The sequence below is a fragment of the Styela clava genome, chromosome 9 (genome assembly GCF_964204865.1).
Source record: "Styela clava chromosome 9, kaStyClav1.hap1.2, whole genome shotgun sequence".
Taxonomy (NCBI): Eukaryota; Metazoa; Chordata; class Ascidiacea; order Stolidobranchia; family Styelidae; genus Styela; species Styela clava.
This window is the reverse complement of record NC_135258.1, coordinates 22,341,978-22,355,025: the sequence shown is the minus strand read 5'-3', so window position 1 is coordinate 22,355,025 and position 13,048 is coordinate 22,341,978. Positions and strand designations below refer to the sequence as shown.

At 34.5% G+C, this 13,048-nt stretch overlaps 1 protein-coding gene across 3 annotated transcripts in view; it reads left to right on the top strand.

The window, feature by feature from the left end:
• Positions 1-13,048, top strand: part of LOC120339716 (uncharacterized) — a 51,573-nt gene that overhangs the window by 15,772 nt on the left and 22,753 nt on the right. For 2 of the 3 annotated variants that reach the window (XR_013477926.1, XM_078116461.1), the window contains exons 1-3: positions 2,901-3,022; positions 3,879-4,008; positions 10,510-10,642. The exons of the other annotated variant lie outside the window; for it this stretch is intronic. The gene's annotated coding sequence lies outside the window, so the exon portion shown is untranslated. Of the gene's footprint in view, positions 1-2,900; positions 3,023-3,878; positions 4,009-10,509; positions 10,643-13,048 lie in introns of those variants that run through there. 3 annotated transcript variants of the gene reach the window in all.

Below are 13,048 nucleotides of genomic sequence, written 5' to 3'. Positions count from 1 at the left end.
CCCAAAATTGGTGATGTTCAGGGCTGGATTTAGACCATGAGAGGCCCCTTCATATTTTTGAGCTCAGAATTTCTCTCTAAACAGCACTACATGTCATTGCTTAAAATTTAAAAATATGAGTGCATTAAATTTTTCGTTCTCCTAATCTCCTCATTCATGGGTGTGAATTTTTAATTAAAAGAATGATAATTTACTTGAGGCAGTTTTGCTTTCAATTTCTTTGATCCAACAACCGCTACAGCCATACTTTAACATAGAAACTTCAAGCAGAATGCGCCTAATAATATTTTCCCTTGTTATGATGCTGTGGTTGAAACCAGTTGTGTACAGAATTTTCCACTCTGAAAAGCTTGATAGATATATATACATTTCGTAGGGTTTAAATATGTCAAGTTTTCAAAAGAAATACAAACTTCGAGGCTCTAGGTTTCAGCCTGCCTAGCCTATTGGTAAATCCAGCCCTGGTGATGGCCCCTACAGGAAATTTCTGGCCCTAATCACTCAGCAGATTGAAATAAATGGTTTTCAGCATTTATTAGCAAAGATAGATATATATTTAATTAAACATATAGTTCAACTTAAAGCTTGTATAATGATATTATAAATATATGTCCCATTATTACTGCATTGTGAGAAGGCTTTCCACACTATCAAGTCTATAAGGTTTTAGCGTCTTCCAATGTCTCAGATGGAAACTTCAGTCTTCATTTCGCAAATTCTTTTCATTAATGCCATTAGCATTTGAAGCTTGACTGATTCCAATGTACCTTTCCCATTGTTGTTTAATGTGATAGCCGGGTCTCCCTAAAACCAGGCACTTGCGAATTCAGGCACTTTTTCAGGCACCATTTCAGGCACTCTGACATTTTTTATTTTTACCGTCGTCATTGGGATTTCCAATTTACCTGACAAGATAATTAGACTTTAAATAATTTTTGCATCCCTATATTGCAATAAAACAATATTATTTCCAATTTATTAGGGTATAAATAATTTTTCAATAGTAAAATGTGGCAACATTGATTACAAAATATAGAAATCAGGCACTTGTGAAATTTCAGGCACTTGGTCAAAACCTATTTTACAATGTATCTGATTACTCTAAAACAGAAAATTAAATATATACACTTTGTATGGTTGAATTTGCAACATTTTGGTAAAATACAATACCGTTTGTGACTGATGGAGATGTGTCATATTTCGCAAGTGCCTGATTTTTCATTTTTCTCGGTGACAGTTGCCAAATTTTTTCGCAATTATTTTCTTGAATTATTTGCGTCAGCACTTGCTATTCTTTGCTTTCTAACGCAAATTCATTGTTCCACAACAATTTGAGCGTTTTTGATATTGCAATGAGCAATACCATTTGACAACATATGGTCAACCATCGTACTTTCTGGATTTATTTGAAATTGAATATGAATAATAAAATCTGGCAACCTCAAGCACAAAATACTAAAACCAGGCACTTGTGAAATTTCAGGCACTTCGTAAAAACCTATTTCTCGATGTTTTTACTTACTTTGAAGCAGAAAACTAAAATATACTCTCTTTTGTATGATTGAAATGACGTCTTTTTTGGTAAAAAAGAAAAACGATTGGGACTTGTGATGAGGGGTCAAATTTCGCAAGTGCCTGATTTTTCATTTTTTTCGATTACAGTTGCCATATATTTTTGCAATACTTTTCATAAAATCTTTTTCGTCAGAACTTACTAATCACTGCTTTTTAAAGGAAATTCCTAGTTCTACAACAATTTCAGCGTTTTTAATAATGCAATGAGCAATATCATTTGACAACATATAGATAACCATCGTACTTTTTGGATTTATTCGAAATTGAATAGGAATGATAAAATCTGGCAACCGCAAGCACAAAATACTAAAATCAGGCACTTGTGAAATTTCAGGCACTTTGTAAAAAACCATTTCCCGATGTTTTTGATTACTTTAAAGCCGAAAATCCAAATATACATATTTTGTATGACTGAATTTGGTATTTTTATTGTTCAAAACAAGAAGAACTGTCACTGGTAGGAATGTGGCAAATTTAGCAAGTGCCTGATTTTTTGGTTTTGTCAATGGTAGTTGCCATATCTCTGTAATTTGTCTTTTTTTTATATGTTGTTTCCCTATTGCATTATTTTATAAAAGTCAATGTTTGTATGAGAGCTCCACTTAGCATAAATGGAATTAAACTTTTAACATCAGTATCTACATCCGGAAATCGGTATTTAATTAAACCAATCACGCTTTTGCAAAACTATTTGAATATTGTAAAGTTTGAATTACATTGTGTTGTTTATTTTTATTAATTCAAAAGTATGACATATGTATTATTTAAATACGGGTTCAAATTTGACAGATCTGTAAAGAATATTAGTTTTTCAGACGACATCTTTATAGTAATGTTCGGAACCCTGGAAATTGGTTCAAAACTTCTTCTAATTTGTTATAAACATTTCGACGTAATATATTACCCAGGTAGCAACAATCGCATTGTTATAAAGAACCTAATTTGTCTTCTGGCAATATTAGTTCGAAATTCCAGTTTTAATTGTTATCGGACGACGATTTTAATAATGTAATTTGGCCTATGACTTCATATAAACTACATAACAGAAACAATTGACTTATGTCGTATAGAATTTTTTATAATACCTATCCAAGTCACATTATCCCCTAATAGAACATAATTTACCGTTCACAAAATGTATAAAAGCCTGTGCAAAATCTATATTGACAACCAGCGGTGTTCAACCACGGCTACAATAAAGATATTCAATCACTTGCTGTTGTATATTATTCTTTACAACCTGAAGATCTGACTGTAATATCTTTTCATGGATAGTTTATGGAATGGATTTCATGGATAGTTTACGTAGAATTATTTGTACATTTATTTCATGCTGTAACAGCTAACTGTAAAACACGTAGTTCCTAAATAAGAAGAATGGCTACAGGATGGTAAATACGAGATGGCAATGTCACCTAAACAAAATTCGCTCGGCGAATGACATCAGGTAGCTGATATGCCCAAAGTTAGGCTTAAAAGCATCGTTAAACGAATGTTACAATAAAAATCCTTCAATATTCAACACGCCAGTAGTCAGTCAACGAATTTTTTTGCGTTATTCAAAAAGTTACAAATATATAAAAACGTAAAACAGTAATTGTTTTTAATGTCACAGAAGCCGTATTAAACTCTCGATTATAGATCTTTCTTCATCAGTAATTGGGGATATAAATTTGAATTTAAATTTATTAAGGAGATAAAACATTAAAAACACAACTTCACAAAGGAAGTGTATGAGTGAACACTAATCGAAGCTTTCAGTTTGAAAATTATTAGAAATATTGAGTATCCAATGAAAATCCTTACTATTTGTTCTATTTTGACATGATATGATTTACGTATCTTGCAATTAGGTAAAACCACAGATCTAAGAATTGAAAATTTTAAATGTCAGTTCTGAAATTAAACATGAAAAGGTTTTGTGTATATTTTGCTACTTTTATATGTCGGGCGTATAGTTTCTTCATGTCGCGAATGAGCATCAGAATAGGTTGTGCAGAAAATGGTGCTCCCGTAGTATGTGCTCAAAGTTCGCACACAACCCGAACATAGTATGTGTACCAAGATAGAGGTAATAGGTTGTGCGCCATCTTGGAGCACATAGGCTACTACGGGAGCGCCCTGAAAATACCCACATTTGCAACACCGACTTACCGAATACAAATTTTACACTTCCACATATTCGCTTTCGATACTTTCTCACATGTATCATGATACCAACGCTTGCAAACGAAGCATTGATATTGTACGTGCTCCCGTATACATTTCGCACTTTAACAGACACTCCAATTATTATTTTCCAGAAAGCAAAATTCATGCATCGGAATGTCAGAGTATATGAGTGGCGACGATGCAGTGCGACAACGTTCCAAATGTGATTGAATTTTTGTTGACTCCGACTTGTTCAATCTTCCATCTGGGCGTTTTGAAGAGGTATGTACTCACTTCAAATATAAATACTTGCACCACCTTCGGGCAGACGTCGAATTGAAATTAGCGATAGGAATAGCACTCAATATACATCGGATTGTCTAAAAAAACATTTTACCGAGAAAGCAAAGTATTGTAAGTACTAAGTTCTGACGAAAATGATTTTATGAAATATATTGCAAAAATATATGGCAACTGTAATCGAAAAAAATGAAAAATCAGGCACTTGCGAAATTTGACCCCTCATCACAAGTCCCAATCGTTTTTTTTTTTTTTACCAAAAAAGACGTCATTTCAATCATACAAAAGAGTGTATATTTTAGTTTTCTGCTTTAAAGTAAGTATAAACATCGAGAAATAGGTTTTTACAAAGTGCCTGAAATTTCACAAGTGCCTGGTTTTAGTATTTTGTGCTTGCTGTTGCCAGATTCTATCATTCCTATTCAATTTCAAATAAATCCAAAAAGTACGATGTTTATCTATATGTTGTCAAATAATATTGCTCATTGTAAAAACGCTGAAATTGTTGTAGAACTAGGAATTTATTTTAAAAAGCAATGATTAGTAAGTTCTAACTCAAATAATTTAGAAAAATTGTTGAGAAAATATATGGCAACTGTTATCGAAAAAAATGAAAAATCAGGCACTTGCGAAATTTGACCCCTCATCACCAGTCCCAATCGTTTTTGTTTTTTACCAAAAAGACGTCATTTCAATCATAAAAAAGAGTGTATATTTTAGTTTTCTGCTTCAAAGTGTATAAAAACACCGAGAAATAGGTTTTTACGAAGTGCCTGAAATTTCACAAGTGCCTGGTTTTAGTATTTTGTGCTTGAGGTTGCCAGATTTTATTATTCATATTCAATTTCAAATAAATCCAGAAAGTGCGATGGTTGACCGTATGTTGTCAAATGGTATTGCTCATTGCAATATTAAAAACGCTCAAATTGTTGTGGAACAATGAATTTGCGTTAGAAAGCAAAGAATAGTAAGTGCTGACGCAAATAATCTAGAAAAATTGTTGCGAAAATATATGGCAACTGTTATCGGAAAAAATGAAAAATCAGGCACTTGCGAAATTTGACCCCTCATGACCAGTCCCAATCGTTCTTGTTTTTTACCAAAAAGACGTCATTTCAATCATACAAAAGAGTGTATATTTTAGTTTTCTGCTTCAAAGTAAGTAAAAACATCGAGAAATAGGTTTTTACGAAGTGCCTGAAATTTCACAAGTGCCTGGTTTTAGTATTTTGTGCTTGAGGTTGCCAGATTTTATTATTCATATTCAATTTCAAATAAATCCAGAAAGTACGATGGTTGACCATATGTTGTCAAATGGTATTGCTCATTGCAATATTAAAAACGCTCAAATTGTTGTGGAACAGTGAATTTGCGTTAGAAAGCAAAGAATAGTTAGTGCTGACGCAAATAATTTAGGAAAATAATTGCGAAAAAATATGGCAACTGTCACCGAGAAAAATGAAAAATCAGGCACTTGCGAAATATGACACGCCTCCATCAGTCACAAACGGTATTGTATTTTACCAAAAAGTTGTAAATTCAACCATACAAAGTGTTTATATTCAATTTTCTGCTTTAGAGTAATCAGATACATATTTTTCGAATATTTTTTATTATACCGAAAAAACAACCGGGGCATTGCCCCGGTTGGCCCTATTGACGCGCCGCCACTGAATTCAACATAGAACCGTTGCAATTTTTTGAAAATACGACAACAAAATGATACACCAAATTGAATCTAGAGAGTTATCTGCTAAAACAATAAACATAATAAGCAACATATTGGCATATAATCATATACAGATTAAAATCATACAATATATAAAGTATATAGATACCGTATATGTTCTGAGTCTTCACGCACTACAATTAGCGAAGTATACTCCAAAGTAACTTTAATTTAGCTTGTATGACTAAATTAGCAAACCTGCAGTGTTATCCTACTATGCTAATTTGCTTATTATACAGTCTCAACCTGCAGCAAAAACTTGTTTTTTATTCGCACGTTTATGTTGACCTCAAGTTATATTTTTAATACATACTGTTATTTCTTTCTGCTAACTCACGAATACTACAATCATTGGACACAAAAACACTGATTTACAACAAATACTAAGCCAGACTGAACCAAGTCGTCTGATCAGCGCGCTTCCAATTTAGCAATTATCGAGATTGCTTGCAAAACTATGGACATACCCCTTGTTCCGTCAGATACGACCACATTGGCTGCCTAACACGACAAATATCTCCATAAATAATGTATGTCAGCGATTGTTAAGCGATGTTCCGCGGAGCACTGGTGTTCCGTGATAGGCATTCAGGTATTTCTTGGTCTTGATGCCTTTCTATTTGCCAGACCAGTAAATTTACGTTCAGGTAGATGCAACCATGAGAGTCTCACAAGAATACTTTCTTTCTTGCGCTTCTCCAAGATCCGCTAGATACGCCCACATTGTCTGCGTGAAAACGTCAAACGTCATCGCAAATAACATATGTCAGTGATTATCAACAGATATTTCGCGTAACACTGATGTTCCGTGCCATGCGTTCGTGTATTTCGTGGGGTTAAGGCTTTCCTATTTGCATGACCGTTAATTGCCGTTAAAGCATATATGTAGTCATGAGAGGCCCACCAGGGTACTTTCGTTTTGCGCAATATATAAAAGATATCTCCGTTGTTTCCACTAAAAATTTGTTTGAATCGTCTTATCGATTACGTACTGGCCGGCAGTGACCGTTTTGATGTAATGTACCATAACTAAAATAAGTCCGTGGCCGGCACAAAGTTGCGTGCAACAAGGGAGGATGCTTTCCCTGTATTTGTTTGCGGGTCCGCGTTAATATCCGTTCATTACCGGTGCTCCGTCAGCGTGTCAGCGCCTATGGAAACCGCCGAGATTTCGGCGATGGATGAAATAGTTTGCAAAGTCTCATCTGCAATTGTAGATGCATCCGCACTTCTCTTGAGGCGCACCAGCTCGTAGAAACGTTCCATGTAGCGACTTCCCACCGTGACCCACCGTCCGAAGACAAATCGCTAGCTTTACTCGTCCATCAGTGACTTTGGATTTATCGATCGTGATCGATTATAACCTGACACTTTAACGCAAATTCTAATTTGTTTCCTGAACTTATTCAGCTATAGCTCAGACCCCTCCTCGCACAATTTTTCAGCTTTATCGGAATCTTCGATGTCATCATGGCCCCTATACGCCACTTCATGTATACAACATAATCGCTGAAATTCTAGAAGCATTTTTGAATATTCTTTGTTTAGGAAGACGACGGAAACTTACATAGCATAGCATATTATGCTTGTAACCTTCCTCTTCCTGTGGTCTTCATAGTTTTATCATGGCATAGACAACAGCCTAGGACAGGGCTACTCAACTGGCGGACCGCGGTCCGAATCCGGACCTTTCGGGTATTCGATTCGGACCGCGCCTAATTCTTTATTTTGGATCATTAGCCGCACTTTTGAAGTTTCCTTCTATAAAATCATTTTTATAGATTTAAATATATATGAAAAGAACTATAACGCCATAATAAACAATCTTGATTAGCTAATAATCATTAGTCGGCCGAGGAAGTGCGTGTGTAAGAATGCGAAATATAATTTCTGGGAAGACCGGACCAAAATATTTTTGAAGTTTTGTATGCGGATCTTCGACGAAAATAGTTGAGTAGCCATGGCCTAGGATCCACTCTGCTATCCTGCTTCTCGGTCCATGGTTAGTTTCCATAGCCTTCGGCCACAAAGACCATCCGCCAGAGGCAAATGCAGACTCCGATTTTTCAGTAGAAGTACTGAAACTTTGGCAAACATAAAGGCGTACTATCTGCGAGTACAATTATATTCTTTCTCTCTCTATTTAGTGTTCCTATTGCCTATATCCAACTGCAACTACCAATACATTGCTTGGTTCTATATGGCGCCATGATGATTGAAAAAACATATAATCTGTGTTTTTTTTTATTTTAAATACCTAGAGATACAAAACATCCATTCCAGTATTATTCCAAATGTTGACTTCATTAATGTTTTGAAGTTGAATTTTTGTCCTGCCAATAATTCTTCTTGGGTTAGTTAGAGTTGTATGACAGCTGACAGAATGTATGTCGTATGTTGCTGACAGAAAACAAAGGAAAACTTTGGCACCAATGCTTTATAATGCTCTCTTCAGTTTTTGATAAAAATCGCTTGGATATCATAACATGATCCCAAAGCATATTCATGCTAAATATGCTTTGAGGTCATGTTTGTTTTATGCGTTTGACATATGATTTAAGTTTTATCAAGCTTACATCTAATTCTAATGTTCAACTATCGTACTTATTGTTTGCCACTGGATAATATCTAGAGATTCTAGAACGTTGAAAAAATATAAAACTTATAGCTATCATCACCCCTGGTGGTGGCAAGAATTTGGACAAGGGGCCAAAAATTTTGCCCATTCAGACTGGCGGACCATACAAGTGTAACGTAAGAAGTTACATTTTATGATGAATATTTAATGGTTTACAAAATCAAAAGCAGAGAACAATAAACGTCGTGTCAAAACTGAATTTAGTCCCATTCTCAAAAATTTTCTTGAGCTATTTATTAGATAAAACATCAAAATTTTTTTTTGGTTGTGGCAGCATCAGGCGGGACAGATTTAGCCCGCGAACCGTAATTTGCCAATGTCAGATCTAGATTCCAGATTCCAAATTTTGCATCTAGACTGTGAATAGAATAACTAAATCAGCGTTTCCCAACCTTTTTTGGTCGCGGACTATTTTCTCACCAGCGAAAACCTTTGCGGACTCAAGGTGCGTTTATTGCAACCGTACTCTGTGTGAAGGAGCAATTAAAGCAATTACGTGTTCGTTAAATGAGCCGACATTTTTAGTGTATAATGGCCGTTTCCGTCGCACAATATTCAATCCATGACAACGACGACAATTTAAAATATCTTTCTATTTTAATTTAATTGTGTTCATGGTAACTCACGATTGCATCAACTTACGACAGGATGAAAGAATTACCTTTTCAAAATGCCACGGCAATCTGCGAACATAAAAATGTGAGAATAATATTGCCCGATTATATTTAGTTTTGATACATATTTTTTGCAATCTTGCGAATTTATTATCGCCGATAGAAAAATCCTACTATCTGCTATAAAGTTCCAGAAAGTACAACTTGATTTAGCACTCATTAAAAATATATTCAAAGTATATATATTAGTAAATTAAAAACACAAATTGATCGCCTTGCTTCACTATTAATTTAATTGTGATGATTTTAATCTGCAGTTGTGTTGACGAAATAAAAGCAACGCGTGGTAGTGCCCGATTATATTTTGTTTTGATTTGTATTTTTGTGAATTCGACAAATCTGAGCTGTTCGTACAACACTTATGGCGCTCCAGTACTGTACGTACCAATGTGGAGGAGGTAAAGCAAGGAATCCTAAAAGAAAATGCTCTGATACGTATACTACGGTAGCACCAGTGGTGGGATTCAGCCGATTCGCACCGGTTCTATAGAACCGTCTCACGGAATTTTATGAGATCAGCGAACCGGTTAGCCTTACCAGAAAAAAAAACATGTAACAGAACCGAACGAAAAATATGACTTTTGTAATGAAACCACCTGACAATAAATTTGAATCCCACCACTGGGTAGCACCCAAAATTTTGCGATTTGCGATGTCTAAAAACGCGTTTTTCATCGGTCGCGGACCATAATAAAACTAAACTTGGTGGTGATGGTGTTCTCTGTTTTATTTTTAGTATTTTGTATTGCCGCTTTTCAATTTAGAAAATTTGAATTGCTGCCATTGAAACCTACCAGAAAAAAAATTTATTCCTCGTTGTTCGAACTCGCGAGAAACACCACTAAGGTATCTATCAAAGCGTGTGCAGACTCGTGTGGAAATCCGCAAGTGAGTTTTGAAATCCAATCGTTTGATCAGGCGACGCGTCCACCTGTTACCAAATTTTCGAATAGTAAATTGCTATTCTGATAGTTGAGTATTCGAATATATGTCCAGTCAGTCCTACTCATTAACCAGTAATTATTGTCTCGAATATTGTTATGTGAATAAACTTGCATTTCATGTTTTATGTCAATTCTAAATTTAATCGTAACTTGGCTGATAATTAAGTTTCGCAAAAATGTTTGCAGTCCACAGTGAATTTCTGGCTCGCTGCGGACTCATTCAAACGCTCCGCGGACTCATTTGAGACCGCGGACTCGGGTTGGGAAACACTGAACTAGATAGATCTAGCTATAATACACCTACAGTGGCAGCCCACTGTAAGGTAGTAAGCTGTGGAAATTTGCCTTAATAAAAATGTATTTGAATGTTTAGTAAAAGCGACAATATTTCCATCTAATCTATTATAGTTTCAATCATATGAAATTGCTACAACATTGGTTCTCTATGACGACATAATAAACAAGACAAAGCGAATAAATTTTTTATTTTTATTCTAGATAACAAGCGATATCCAAACTAACGACCGTTCGTTTACCTCATTGCCTCCCAAGTGTGGAGTCTAAAAACTCAAATTCCTACAAGGAGGAGAAGAAGGCAAGATATACAGAGAACAAACTTACAATAAAAGATGTGAGTTTAGCTTTTGTTTTAGAATCACTCAACACTTCAATACAAACTCATATATGTAGGTTAGCATATATATCGTTCAAGTGCAATATCTTAGATATAATTGTTTTGTTCCAGACTATTTTGAAATCAGAAATTTTCATTCTTATTTTATTGCAAGTTTTTTCACCATTGATTTCCATTATTTTATATTATGTTACAACTTAGCGACGAATGACAAACTTATGTACGAAGAAATTAATTCGTTTAAATAAGTGCATATTTGAATTATTTTTATTCATTTTAAACACATTACGGTTATATGGTAGTATCTACTCAATTGCGTTAATCTGTGCAGAAATAATTTAATCATGGGAAGTTGTTTTTGTTCGAACCAATGGGCAACCGAGGGCAGCCTACATCAAACGCTAACAAAAACAGTAGTCCAGGCTTCTATCGCAAACTTGAAAGTATATTTCTCTCCTAAAACCTATCCGTTGCTCAAAGTACTTCGAGTTTGTAAACAGCGTATAATGTGCCGAACTTATAACAAAATATAAAATAATAAAAAAAGTTAATAGGATTTTGTTGCCAAAAATATAATAAATCTGAGTATATTATGAACATCGTAGAACAATTTTATTAAGATAAGAATTCAATATAGCATTTTATTATATAAAAGCTCAATACATTACCAAAAAAATATTTGGCAATGGCTAACTGCTAACCATTCATATAAATACTATTTGAGCTGCGCCATTCCACTACCCAATACGAAATTATTCTCGCCAACCTACTGCAGTAAATGTATGGTAAACTTTCGTATTGGATTGCGTTTCTACATTAAAATCAATATCATTCCAGGCAACCTTGCAAGGTCTCAGGGATAGACTATTGCACCTCGAACAACATCCCAGTATTATTAGTCAAACGTATTTTTTAAATTCAATTTCACTAAAATGCGTCACTAAGCAGGGATAACAGTATTATGGAACGAGTGGCGTAAGTCAGATTGATAGAATCCATGTCGAAGAGAGCAGTCAAATTATCAGAGTCAGTGACTGTTGTTGGCTAATGTAATGGCTGATCAACTCAATCGCAAATCAGTGGTTGTAGACCTCTGAAAACACGTTCAAGAAATAAGTTATGTTCCAAATCAAAACGATTTATTCCCAGAATTTCGTACCATGAGCTTCTGTCCCAATGGCATTAAAATTAGAATCGGTATAATTTGTTGATAAACAGTCAACAAGATGATACTTGAATAGGAATCGGTAGAGTTATCTCCTGAAACAATAAACTTAATCATTTATATATCATTTTTCATTTATATATTTCCATCATTCATTTTTAAGTACACATTACGGAACTGCGGTTCTGTTTTTCACAATATCTTCGATAGTCATAGGATCAAGTATAGGGCAGCCTATAATTTGAGAATTTTGTAACACAAATCATGTCATTTCGAAGTTATGGTGAGTTTCAAAAATTGGTATTCAAGTCACTTCTCAATTTACTACGAGAACTTTGAACGCTTTTCGTGTTTTGGTAAGTCCTACAGACTCAAGAACTAAAAATTACGATGTTTTCGAACACTGATCAGTTAACTCCCGCCAATTGATGTAGATTATTCATGAATTATGGGCCATAGGCTTATAAAAGCTTTTTTTAATATTCGTTATAAGGTTAGCACGCAGTACACAGAAGGTTATCAAACTTATCTTGTTATTTAAATATGGTTTGCTTATTAATTGCATCAGTTTTTTATACTTCAGAGATTAGATTATATTCTTGAATTATCTTTTTGTGTCACTTTACGTTGTCTCAATTTATAATTGATATTGATTGAGCTGTGGAATTTTGTATTTCCAATTAAGTATTAGAATGTCCCTAGTACATTCTATTATCTTAAATATTCGGCAAATGTCTTCAATTAGAATTCTGTGGTAAAGATGATCGACTAGAACTATTTGCTAGATCACCTGATGGCTTCTGCTTCAAACAGATACTTTTTCTATATTCTTCATACAAACTCGCCTGAAGCAGGCGAACGCAAAGTTTTTCGTGGTAAAATATTATAAGCTAATTGGTCTTGCTGCAGATATTTTGCGAGCGTGAAAATTTCTGATTCTACCACGGCAATCTGCGAACATAATAGTGTGAGAATATTTTGCCCGATTATATTCAGTTTCGATACATATTTTTTGCGATCTTGCGAATTTGTTATCGCCGTTAGAAAAATCTTACCATCCGCTATAAATTTCCAGAAAGTACAACTTGATTTAGTACTTATTAAAAATATATTTAAAGTATATCAGTGAATAAAAAATACATATTCATCGCCTTGCTATATTATTATTTATTTAATTGTGATCATTTTAATCTGCGGTTGTGTTGACGAAATAAAAACAATACTACTCAGAAAGTATC